We start from the raw sequence: 11,854 nt of genomic DNA on the forward strand, positions 1-11,854 counted from the left end.
AAGCTGAAAAAAAAAAAAAATAACACCAAATATACAGTGCGTGTGTTTTTATTGGCTAAACTGGCAATATGACCATCCCCAAGTACAACAACAATATATATATATATATATATATATATATAAGTATGTATGTATGTATGTATGTATGAATGAATACAAATATGTGTGTGCGTGTATGTGCGCGTGCGTACGTGTGAACGTGGGGATGTTTGATGGTTAGAGAGTTATACTCAGGACCACAACATCATGAATGCTTGCATAAAAACAAGACAAAATATCACATCCAACATCTAAAATATTTCATGAAATAAAATTTTTCAATTAGCTTATGGCTGACAGATAACATTTAAATCAAATTACCCGCCGACACTTACCACTACGGTTTCAAGACGACACCGGGAGGTGGAACATTCACTGGTAGCAGTGTCCATATGAAATCTTCGAGCACCTCTTTAGTCTTCGCCATCAACACAGAGAATGGTTAGTGTTTTTTTCTGAATTGCACTTGACAGACATTCATCCATGGGATTATAATCGAAGCAGTTAGGAGTCTAAATATTAGCGTTCGTGAAATCGTAGAAATTCTCCGACAACCGCTTCAGACTTTTTCTAGATGTATCGCAAGGAACCAAATTCTATGGCCTTCGTTCAGCGATCCACTTCAGCCGGAGATTGACTATAGTTTCAACAGCTTCAAATAACCGTGTGAATTGAGGCTAACGCAATACTGAAAGAGATGAGGATGTATTGGAAGGCGTTGATGGAGTTAGAACGCCTACTGTTCTCTTTCATGTTGCTACAAACATCGTAGTCATCGTCGCAGCTGTCCATGAGAAGTCTTACAGCATTCACAGGGTTCACATAGTATTGATCGGAAGTCATAATGTCGACATTTGATACTCGGTGCGAATAATCATCATGCAGGTGACATTTTTTCAATATTCAAATGGCTTCACTTCCATGTACGTTAATTTATTTTTCTCATCTAGAAATTAAATGTTTATTCTTCCTAAAGCCGTTGATTATGTACGTATGGCACTCTGTCGGTAAACTACGGCGAGGGTTCAAGTTGATCCGATCAACGGTACAGCTTGCTCGTGAAATTAACTTGCAAGTAGCTGAGCACTCCACAGGCACACGTACCCTTAACGTAGTTCTCGGGGAAATACGGCGTGACATAGAGTGTGACAAAGCTGGCCCTTTAAAATACAGGTACAACAGAAACTGGAAGAAAGACTGAGAGAAAGTTGTGGTGAAAGAGTACAGTAGGGTTCGCTACCACCACCACCCTCTGCCGGAGCCTCGTGGATCTTCAGGTGTCTTTGCTCAATAAACACTCACAACGTCCGGTCTGGGACTCGAAACGTCCGCGAGTCCGCTACCCTAACCACTGGGCTATTGCGCCTCCACATTTATTATACAACAAGCTGTTTCTCAAAACAGCTTGGCTCGAAACAGCGTAGGCTCGAAACAACGTAGGCTCGAAACGTAACCGTTGTTTCCATTCTTCCCGAGCGTTAAACGAAAACACGGCTTGTTCCTACAGCCGTCTTCGTATTTTCTTTTCTGTAAATTCCGTAAATTCTGTAAATAATAAAAGAATAGAAGAATATATATGTGTGCTTCTATGTGTGTGTGTGTGTGTGTGTGTGTTCTTTTATTCTTTTCCTTGTTTCAATCCTTTGACTGTGGCCATGCGGGAGCATCGCCTTTAATCCAGCAAATCGACCTCACTACTTATTCTTTGTAAGCCTAGTACTTATTCTATCAGTTACTTTGGCCGAACCGCTAAGTTAGGGGACATAAACACACCAGCATCGGTTGTCAAACGTTGGTGGTGCGACAAACACAGACACACAAGCATGATGGGCTTCTTTCAGTTTCCGTCTACCAAATCCACTCACAAGACTTTGTTAGACGTGAGGCTATAGTAGAAGACACTTGCCTAAGATGCCACGCAGTGGGACTGAACCCGGAAACATGTGGTTGGGAAGCAGGCTCCATACCACAAAGCCACGCCTGCGCCTGTAACAATATATGCTTATATATCAGGGTTGTATTGTCCTCTTTTCTAAAGCTGGAAAGACTGGAGTAACATAAAAAAGAAGTGTGCTCAAGAACATAACGCAAACTCCATCGGGAGTGAAACCCTATAAAAACTAGGCAACGTGCCTTCATGAATCTGGGATGACCTGCAGCTAAAATACCGCCACCGATCAGAAAAACATCAGCAACAACGACAACATCATTATTAACACAACCACAAGAGCAACAACATCAATAACTCTAGGTTATTTTAATTCTATAGTCCGCAGAGTGAACTCAGAAATTAAATCACGTTCATAGGTGTCTTGTGTGCCAAATCCACATTAAACATTACTACTGTCACTGCGTTGAATCATTCACTGCCAAAATTCCGTTGAATGTAACAATCATGTTGAATGACACTCTCTAACTATAGCGACTGCTCCTAAATACGTCATGCATATGTACACGCTGTCAGACACACATGCAATGATATAAAACACTGCCAAGCAATCATATAACTGTCCATGTTTGTGTGTGTGTGTGTGTGTGTGTGTAGCACACACATACAAACATGTGTATACATACATATATATATATATATATTATATGTGTGTATATATAATTGTGAATATACATATATAGGTATATATATATATATACACATACATACGTGCACATACATACACATACATACATGCACATATATATATATATATATATATATATATATATATGTATACATATATGTATATGTATATACACATATACATACACACACACATACATACAGACACATATATATATATGTGTGTGTGTATAAATGTATACAAATATACATACATGCAGGCAAAATGCGTGTGTGCCTATTTGGGAGTTTGTGTCTGTGTCTGTATGTATTCATGTATACACTTCTATTAATAAATACATGCTTATAATATATACATACACTCATGCGCATACATATATTTATAAGTATATGCGTGTGTCTGTTTATGTGTAACTTTTCCTCTGCGTCTTTTTGTGTGGTGCGCGTGTATAAATTAAATTCGTAGGAGATTAGAAATGTAAACATTCAAATGCTAAGCGGACGTGTTGCATGTGTATATACATACACACTATTTGTCACCACATATACACACTATTTATAATGTTAGATATATACCTTTTGTCAGGTATACACACGTATAAGACAGATTCAGTACTAATACAGTAATACCATATTACAGGATTCGATACGCAGCTACACACACATACACACACATGCACACACATACACGCACACACACACATACAACACACACTCATGGAAGGGCGTACACACATTACATGCACACAAAAGCACATACAAATGGACACATATATACACGTGTGTAAACACGAGTACCTATGTACTCCGAACTATGATTAAAGCTCTACGCAGTTTTGTTTCCTCAAAATGGCAATCAAATATCCTTCAGCTAGTAACCCAAAGTATGTGAAAATCAATGATATATTTGAAAAATTTCGACATAGTTATACTGTACCTGGAAAATATTTTAAGTTGCTATCACAATTAGAAAGCTTTTCGCTGTCGATCTCCTTGTTCAGCAATCAACTCCGTTAATCTAGAGTCGATCGCTCATCTTTTTACTTGGAGTTAGGGAAAGGTCCTTCTACAATCCACCTATTTTCTAGAAATAACACCATAATATTCTTCTGCTAGCAACCCACTGTCTTTGAATATGAAGGATATACTGAAGCATTTCAACGTATCATTCAACGACGGTAGTGGTTGAATATATTCTTAAGTCCACCATTTCGTCAATGGTAGCAGCTTCTAAGCTTCACCAGTAATTCAGTTCTCAACTAAATTGCAAAGTGTTAACAGTTTTAAATAGGACACCTCCTCAGCTACACCTTGTTTGACACTTGGTTCAGTAGAAAAAAAAGTTACGCCAAAATATCTGCGACCTCAATGGGGGCAGTAAAGCACCTATTCACCATCAATTAACATAAATGTTTTAATTTTAGATTAAAAGAATTTCTTTGTTAGGCTTAAATGATAGAAAACTGCATGAGCAATTCAGAATCACTAGTTGCATTGAACAAAATTTAGTAGAAGAGTTATGAGGTAAAATGTTACGAAATTTCATGTCAGTGAGTAAGAGAGTAGCACTTCAGCTATAAGAATAAAGAATATATTTCTAAAATCAACATTTACTTTCCAAGGCGGTGAGCTGGCAGAAACGTTAACGCGCTTGTTGAAATGCTTAGCAGTATTTCGTCTGTCTTTACATTTTTGAGTTCAAATTTCGCCGAGGTCGACTGTGACGTACAGATTATTTAATTCTTTTTTTTTTAACTAAACATTTTCAAACTTCCGAAACTGGTAGAATATATCACATAGAACAGGGTTCATTCGTAACGTTTTTGACGAATAACACTACTTATTTTCGGAGAATTTGGCTAATTTACTACCTTAAATACCAAAAAAGTGACTAATTAGTCAAACTTACAAATTAGCTGAGCAGTTTTGTACAATAAATTTAAAAGGTGAGAACTGTAAACAGTGATAAATTAGAAGAACTGGCTTTCTTTGCTGCAATATTTTAAGTAAAAGTCTCTTATTCTTTATTAGAAGTAATAGGTTGTCCTATACTTTTACAGGTGTTATAACTTGTCCTGTACTTTTCCAGGTTTATAATCTAAAGAATATGGCTTTTCATGCTCGCATTTTTCCATGTAATATATACTGTACCTGGAAAAATATATGAAGTAGGTGTCACGTTTGGAAAGCCTTAGGCCATCGTTCTCGTTGGTCAGATGAAAATAGCGATCTTCACCACTGTTACTATAGAATCGATAAAGCAGCTAGGAGATCTGTCTTGTTAATTAGTACGAGTAATATTGGCAAGAACGAGTCAAATCACAATTGCTAATCTCAACGTATTTACAGAAATGACAGAAAGAAAAGAGAAAAAATAATCATAACAAAATTTAAGGAAGAAATGAAATCTAATGAAATGAAGGTAGAAAATAATTAAATAATAAAATGAAGTGAAAATCAGAGAAAAGAATATATGAATAAAAACTATATGAATAAAAAATGGAAAAGTAAGAACGACAGAAGGCAAAATGCATAAATAAATCAACAAGATATACAGTAAGATATTGAAGAAGCAAAGGAAGAATAAAGGAAGAGAAATGAATGAATTAATGAAGGAAACTAATGAAAGATGTGGAAGGAAAGAAAAATCCAAGCAAAACCAAATAAGAAAAATATCAGACGAATAAAATAAAAGAAACATATATATTTGGAAATGAAAAATAAAGAATGTTTGCAATGTCTTCGTGAATAGAATGTGAATTGTATGGTAATATAAAATGGATCCTCGCCGGTTTCGACGATGGATGTTACAATAGCCGAACACCGAATCTATTACAAGATCTAATGGTGAGCCTCCACGACAGGCATGTTTCTTTAACTTCATTTTCAGGGTCAGTTGGTTTTTATAATATATGACAAAAATAAAATTCAAGTGTGTAGAACAAATAATATATTTGGAAGGTCGTTGTGTAGTAGTAAGTTAGAGAAAGAATCCGGTTAAAACAATATTTATAAAAATGAAAAATGTCTTCACCCCAAACGTCACTGCAACTAAAATTGGGGCTAGTAGACTGTTAGATTATATATTAGCGTCAGACGGAGAGGTAATACCGAGAGGTCAATGACGGACGCTCGACTGCTAGTGATAGCAGCGACTCATGTCCCCGCCAAGAATATATATAAAAATCAGTGCCAAAAGAAGGAAGGGTGAAATCACGTGACCTGGTGTTGTCGGCGCCTGGAAAATGGCGAAGATTTATCTCCCCACTTGCGATATGAATAAGTGTGCATTTTGCACCAAAAGCCAATATGATATTTTCTCTCGTGCTATAGTTTGTTCTAACAGAACAACTGCCAAGTATTCCGTCACTGTTACATTATACCAATTGTCCTCTATGGGTCAGAAAACAGAGACAATAATCATTAACATGAAGAAACTGATAGAAAGCCTTTGATGTGGACCTGTCGCAGATTCGGAAGGACAAGCTGGAAATACAGTTAAGTACTAGAAAACTGTGCATCCAAGGGCACATATTGTTGAGCAGGGAAGTCCACAAGTCTGTCATATTTTGGACGTGCAATGTGTTACGAGCCAAAAGAAATAAGCTGTGGTAAAACGCATCTCATAAACGGAACAGCGATCACACCTGTTCAATGTCGAGGATTCAGATTCCATAGAGAGTATCATAAACGTATCATCAGCTGCAGTTTTGCATGTAGCAGCTGTGGACAGAATATTTATATCTCGACTAGTGGAACATGTCTCCTCCATAAAGTACAAAAGATCAGATGCTCCACAGCCCAATCCCCTACAGTATATGCGCGTAAGTTTGTATTTGCGTGTATGTATATGCATAAACGTATTAAACAAGTGCGTTCATCAATCGCAATATAGTATGCGTTTCTAGCATGCAGTAAAATACGTCTCATTGTCTTAGAGGATTTCGCTCGCGTGAGCAGACTTATACAGTCATAGCCATGCAATCTCATATACTGAGACCTGAAGAAAAAATACCATGTGACAGTAAGAGCTGTGGTGTTCATTTGTTGCAAGTTGAAGTAAAGGATCTTGCCTGCAATACCCCCCCCCACTACTCCAAGAATCGAACTCACCGTCTCATGATCATGATGCTAACTCTAAAACCACTAAGTCACGTTCTTTTACTACGTGTGTATTTGTGCGTGTGCGTGTGTGCATATATATGTGTAAGCGTGTGTATGTATGTACGTATGTATGTATCATCTATCTATCTTTCTTTCTATCTATCTCTGTATGTATCGTTATATCTATCTGTTTATCTGGCTGTCTGACTGTTTGTCTGTCTATCTCTGTCTCTCTATTTGTCTGTCTATCTATCTATTTATCTATTTAGCTAGCTATCTTTCTATCTCTCTCTCTCTCTCTCTCTCTCTCTCTCTCTATCTATCTATCTATCTATCTATTTATCTATCTGTTTAAGTATGTACGCGTGTATGTGTATAAGTATTGTAAGATGAACATCTGAATTTTGTATGCATGCGTGTCTAGTGTACCAACTCCAAGCGAAATACTTATGTTTGTTCATCCTAAAAGAAAAACCAAGCTCTGAGGTATGAGAGGATTTCAGGAAAAAGATTTAATGGAATGGATATATACAGATGAACGTTTTTAACTTTACTCAATAGGTTATATTCACGAAGACGTATTGGAATATAGTATATACAATGAGAAGATGGATGTAGATGGTTGCTCTGTTTATGAGGCTGTATACTTAACTAGCAGAATAATAGAAAACTGTGTTTGGAAAAGATAGGAGAGGTTTATATGTGCAGCAATGAAGATAAATCGCGGAATGTATTGAAGTAGTAAAGGATTATAAACAAAGATACCTGAGAAGAGGAAGAACTAGAAAAAAATTGAATGTATTTATTTTTTGTTTTACAGGTAAACAGAATACGCAACTCGAGAAGAAAAATCGGATAAGCTGAAATGTAGAATAGTAAAGTAAGAAATAAGAACACTGGCTATAGGTGTGCAAGAACAAATAATTTTAATACATTTTTTTAAAAAATGAGACAAATGTTTGCCAGGAATTGGATGTCGAATGAATTGTCAACAATATTATGTGAATAGAGCAAGATGGTAGAAAATAACTACTAAAGTTTACACGAAGAGAATTTTTGTTTCTATTCTTTACCAAAAAAAGCTACTCTGAAGAACCAACAGGGATTGTGATATTCAATGCCGATAGACATGGTGCCATTATTGACTAGTTTTGCGATTGAAAATTTCTGTTGTAAGATCATGTGAGATTCCTATTTCGAATCTGATATTGCAAGAGAAGCATAATGACTAGATGGGCTCCTAAGAGAAAGGGAGTGAAAGAGGGAGAAACAGAAAGAGTGAGAGAGAGAAACTTTAAAAATCAGAAATTTTTTTAATGCTATATGACAGATAAAATTGTAGGAAAAACTGGAAACAAAATACTGGAAATTATGTATACAAAATGCAGTAGAAGAAATCTTCAGATTTGTTCTTCTTGATAAACGTTCCATTTGTAAAAGCAGAGTGTACAGAAGACCAAACTTTAATGGCAACTAAAGAAAACGATAAATTATAGGCTACAGGAAAACATCATTAGAAGCTGCCTCACTTCACTTAGCAGTGGGTAATGATGGAACGTTTTTCTGCCGCACCTTGTACTTTATCATTTTAATAAAGATTTCTCTATGGGATTTCATGCATAATATCATTGATTTTATAGGGACGTCGGCAACAACACTACAATAGATATTCAAGCGAACATATAGTATTCAAATTGAAACACGCTCTCCTTAGTTTCAGATATTAAATTTCTGCTTACTGCAATACACTTTTTTAAATATCCTTACAGGATAAAGGGAGCTATTTGTTATCTGTAAATTTCGACAATTAAACTCTAGCCAATCAAAGAAGGAATCTTACGTTGATGCACAACTCGTTAGAGAAAGCTTAGTGAATATCTCCCAACGAATATCCTATCGCTTCTAAAAACAAAAAGAAACAAGAATGGTCGTTGTAAGAACTAACAAGAATTTGAAAATGTGGCTCAAGTTATCTAGCTATAGAGAAAGATGGAATGGTTCCCGTTGGAAATACGAGGTGATCATCATCGACCTGCTCTATCTGGATTAAGCTGATTACAAACAAAACTATGAGATTGTTGACATAACAGACATGGAATGTTGTTTTATGGCAAAGGCAACGAACTTGGAACGTTTTTTTTTTTTACAACGAATTCTAACCATCTTCAGATTGAATTGACTGATCGCCTAATTTTATTGATCAATATGAAAATAATTATGACGTGATTAAATAAAAGGAGTCAATCATTTCTAATTGAATCTAGAATACATGCTTTAATGTTGTTGGTGTTTAATCCTTGGTGAAACATGATTGACCAGAACTATGATTAAACACGCCCTATCATAACAATTCCTTCGTTTTCTTCGTGATTGTATATTCTTTTATTCATTTGTTATAATTCTTTCAGTCATTTTACCGCGACCAGGCTGGAGCGCCGACTTGGAGGGTCTTTAATCGAACAAGTCGACCCAGGACTTATTTTTTTAAGCCTAGAACATATCTTATCTGTCTGTTTGCTGAACAGCTATATTGCGGGGACGTAAACACCCCAACACTGGTTATCAAGTGGTGATAGAGGACAAACACAAAGACGAACACACACACACACACACACATACACACACACACACACACACACACACACACAAACACAAACACCCATACACAGATATATACATGACGGGTTTCTTTCAGTTTATGTCTACCATTTCAACCCACAAGGCCTGGTGAGGCCGGAGCTAAAGTAGAATTCCCTTGCTCAAGCTGCCACGCAGTAGAACTGAACTTAGAACCATGTGGTTGGGAAGCAAGCTTCTTACAACGCAACCACGCTTGCGCCTATATAGAAGTATATTATTCCTACTTGTCCTTCCATGTTTAAGACGGTAGCATGTGATTTGAAAGAGACTTGACTTCTATTTTTTGTAGGCTGAGTAGTCGTGTACAAGCACCTCCCTTTTGCTCAATAATAGTGAAATAAGTATTAATAGTAGCAGAGTGGATATGGAGGTGCTATCAGTGATCGTCCATACAGAACTGAATAGGAGCCCATCTTGTTTTGTTTTGTTTTGTTTTTTGATTCCACACTTACTATGGCTAAGCAGAATTATGAAGAAAAGACGGCCAAGACAAACAGTGTCAATGATATAATGGAGGAACTATGTTATTCAATTTTTACTTCATTTGTAAGCGAGCGTCTGAAATTTCATTGAAACTTTGTCGCCATTTTAGCATACCAAATGAAGACTTAGTGAATCTGCGCTGTCCGAATTGAACTTCACGGGAAAAACGCATAAAATCTACATTCCAAGATAACATAACATTCTACAACTTTCAATATGGCTCTTTTCAACTGAATAATCCATCAATGGTTTATCAGAATATATATTTGGAGGCTTTCTGAAGCGCCGAACATGGAATACGTAAAATAGCACATACCTTTTCTCTAATAATCCATTCTCTAATAATCCATCAAATCGGCTTCCAGTCACTCAGTGTAATTACTATGAAATATTTTCTCACCCCTGTGAATCTAATAGTGAAGATACCACTGTTTTAGGCAGAATAATTTCCGAATTCATTACAGTAGTTTGAGAAGAAAGATTCTCAATAATAAGGCAAATATATTTAGTTAACTCTATACTCAATGTTATGACTCATGTAACGAAAAATAGCTTTTCAGAAGTATATTCATGATTTCTGCCTACTTTCGCTGAAACTTTAGAGAATTAATGGCTTCGAATACGAGCTGGTAAGATTAAGAAAAGCTTAGAAATTTAAACGATAGTTTTGTCGCGACAAACAAACTTTTACGAGATGCACGTCGAATGTAACATGACTCGCCATTAAAAGCTGGCTGCGCCACTAAAAATAATTCAAGGTAACTTTTCGTTAGGCGTGCCATTCAGAAAATTCTGACGAATCGCACGTGTCTCACGGGTGGTAGTCTGCGCATGACTGGTTTAGTCGATGCAATTATACTAAATATTTTATTGCTATGTTTATGACTTCGGATAGATGAATGAAATGCCGATGTTTATTGGGACTGTTATAAGTCAGAATAAAACAATGGGCTGCCAGAAATGTTAGCACGCCGGACAAAATACTTACTGGCATTTCTTTTTGTTTTACGTTCCGGATTAAAGTTTTGTCAAGTTCTACTTGATATATAATCTTTTCGTATTTGATAAAGAACCAGTTGAGAGAAATATTGGGATCGATGTAATCGACATCTCCCCTCCCCCAAATTCCAGGCTTTGTGTCTTTAGTACAACCGATTATTGTTGTTGTTGTTGTTCTTCTTCTTCTTCTTCTTCTTCTTCTTATTATTATTATTATTATTATTATTATTATTATTATTATTATTATTATCATTATTATTATTATTATTGTTATTATTATTATTATTATTATTATTATTATTATTATTATTATTATTATTATTATTTTATGCTTGACTTCTGCTTTGCATTTGTACAAGTTTGCTCGAAGTCTCACGCAGAGACCTCAAGAGAAAACAAGTTAGACGTTCATGTTGGTGTTATACTTAGGGTGCCATATTTTTGGTTTTGTGCATAGTGTTGTTCTAGAGAATGTTTAAGAAAGCATCAGAAAATTGTGTATCTTTTAAAATTTGAGATTACATAGAAAGTATTTTCGTAGGGTATGGGCAGTTCCCATGAGCACTATCTTTTGAATTTCTGCCATTTTGGGGTTTCCTGGTATCTGAGCTAGGTAGCAACCAGCCCCTTTTGCTATCATTACTAGGGCACCTATGACAACAGATATTGTTTTAATCTTTAGGTTCCACATTTTGCTAATTTCTATTTCAAGATCATTATAGTTGCTCAGTTTTTGGTAAGTCTTGACAGATAATGGTTGGTGTTGACATTATTATTATTATTATTATTATTATTATTATTATTATTATTATTATTATTATTATTATTATTAAATTCTGTCGAGTCGGCTTTTAAGCTTTTGTCGACATTTATCCTTTTATCATTTCATCGACAAATTAAGTACCAGTCAAAAACGGGGGTCCTTATTAATTATAATTTATTACTGATATAATAATAATAATAATAATAATAATAATAATAATAATAATAATAATAATAATAATAATAATAATA

The sequence above is a fragment of the Octopus bimaculoides genome, chromosome 5 (assembly GCF_001194135.2).
Source record: "Octopus bimaculoides isolate UCB-OBI-ISO-001 chromosome 5, ASM119413v2, whole genome shotgun sequence".
Lineage (NCBI taxonomy): Eukaryota > Metazoa > Mollusca > Cephalopoda > Octopoda > Octopodidae > Octopus > Octopus bimaculoides.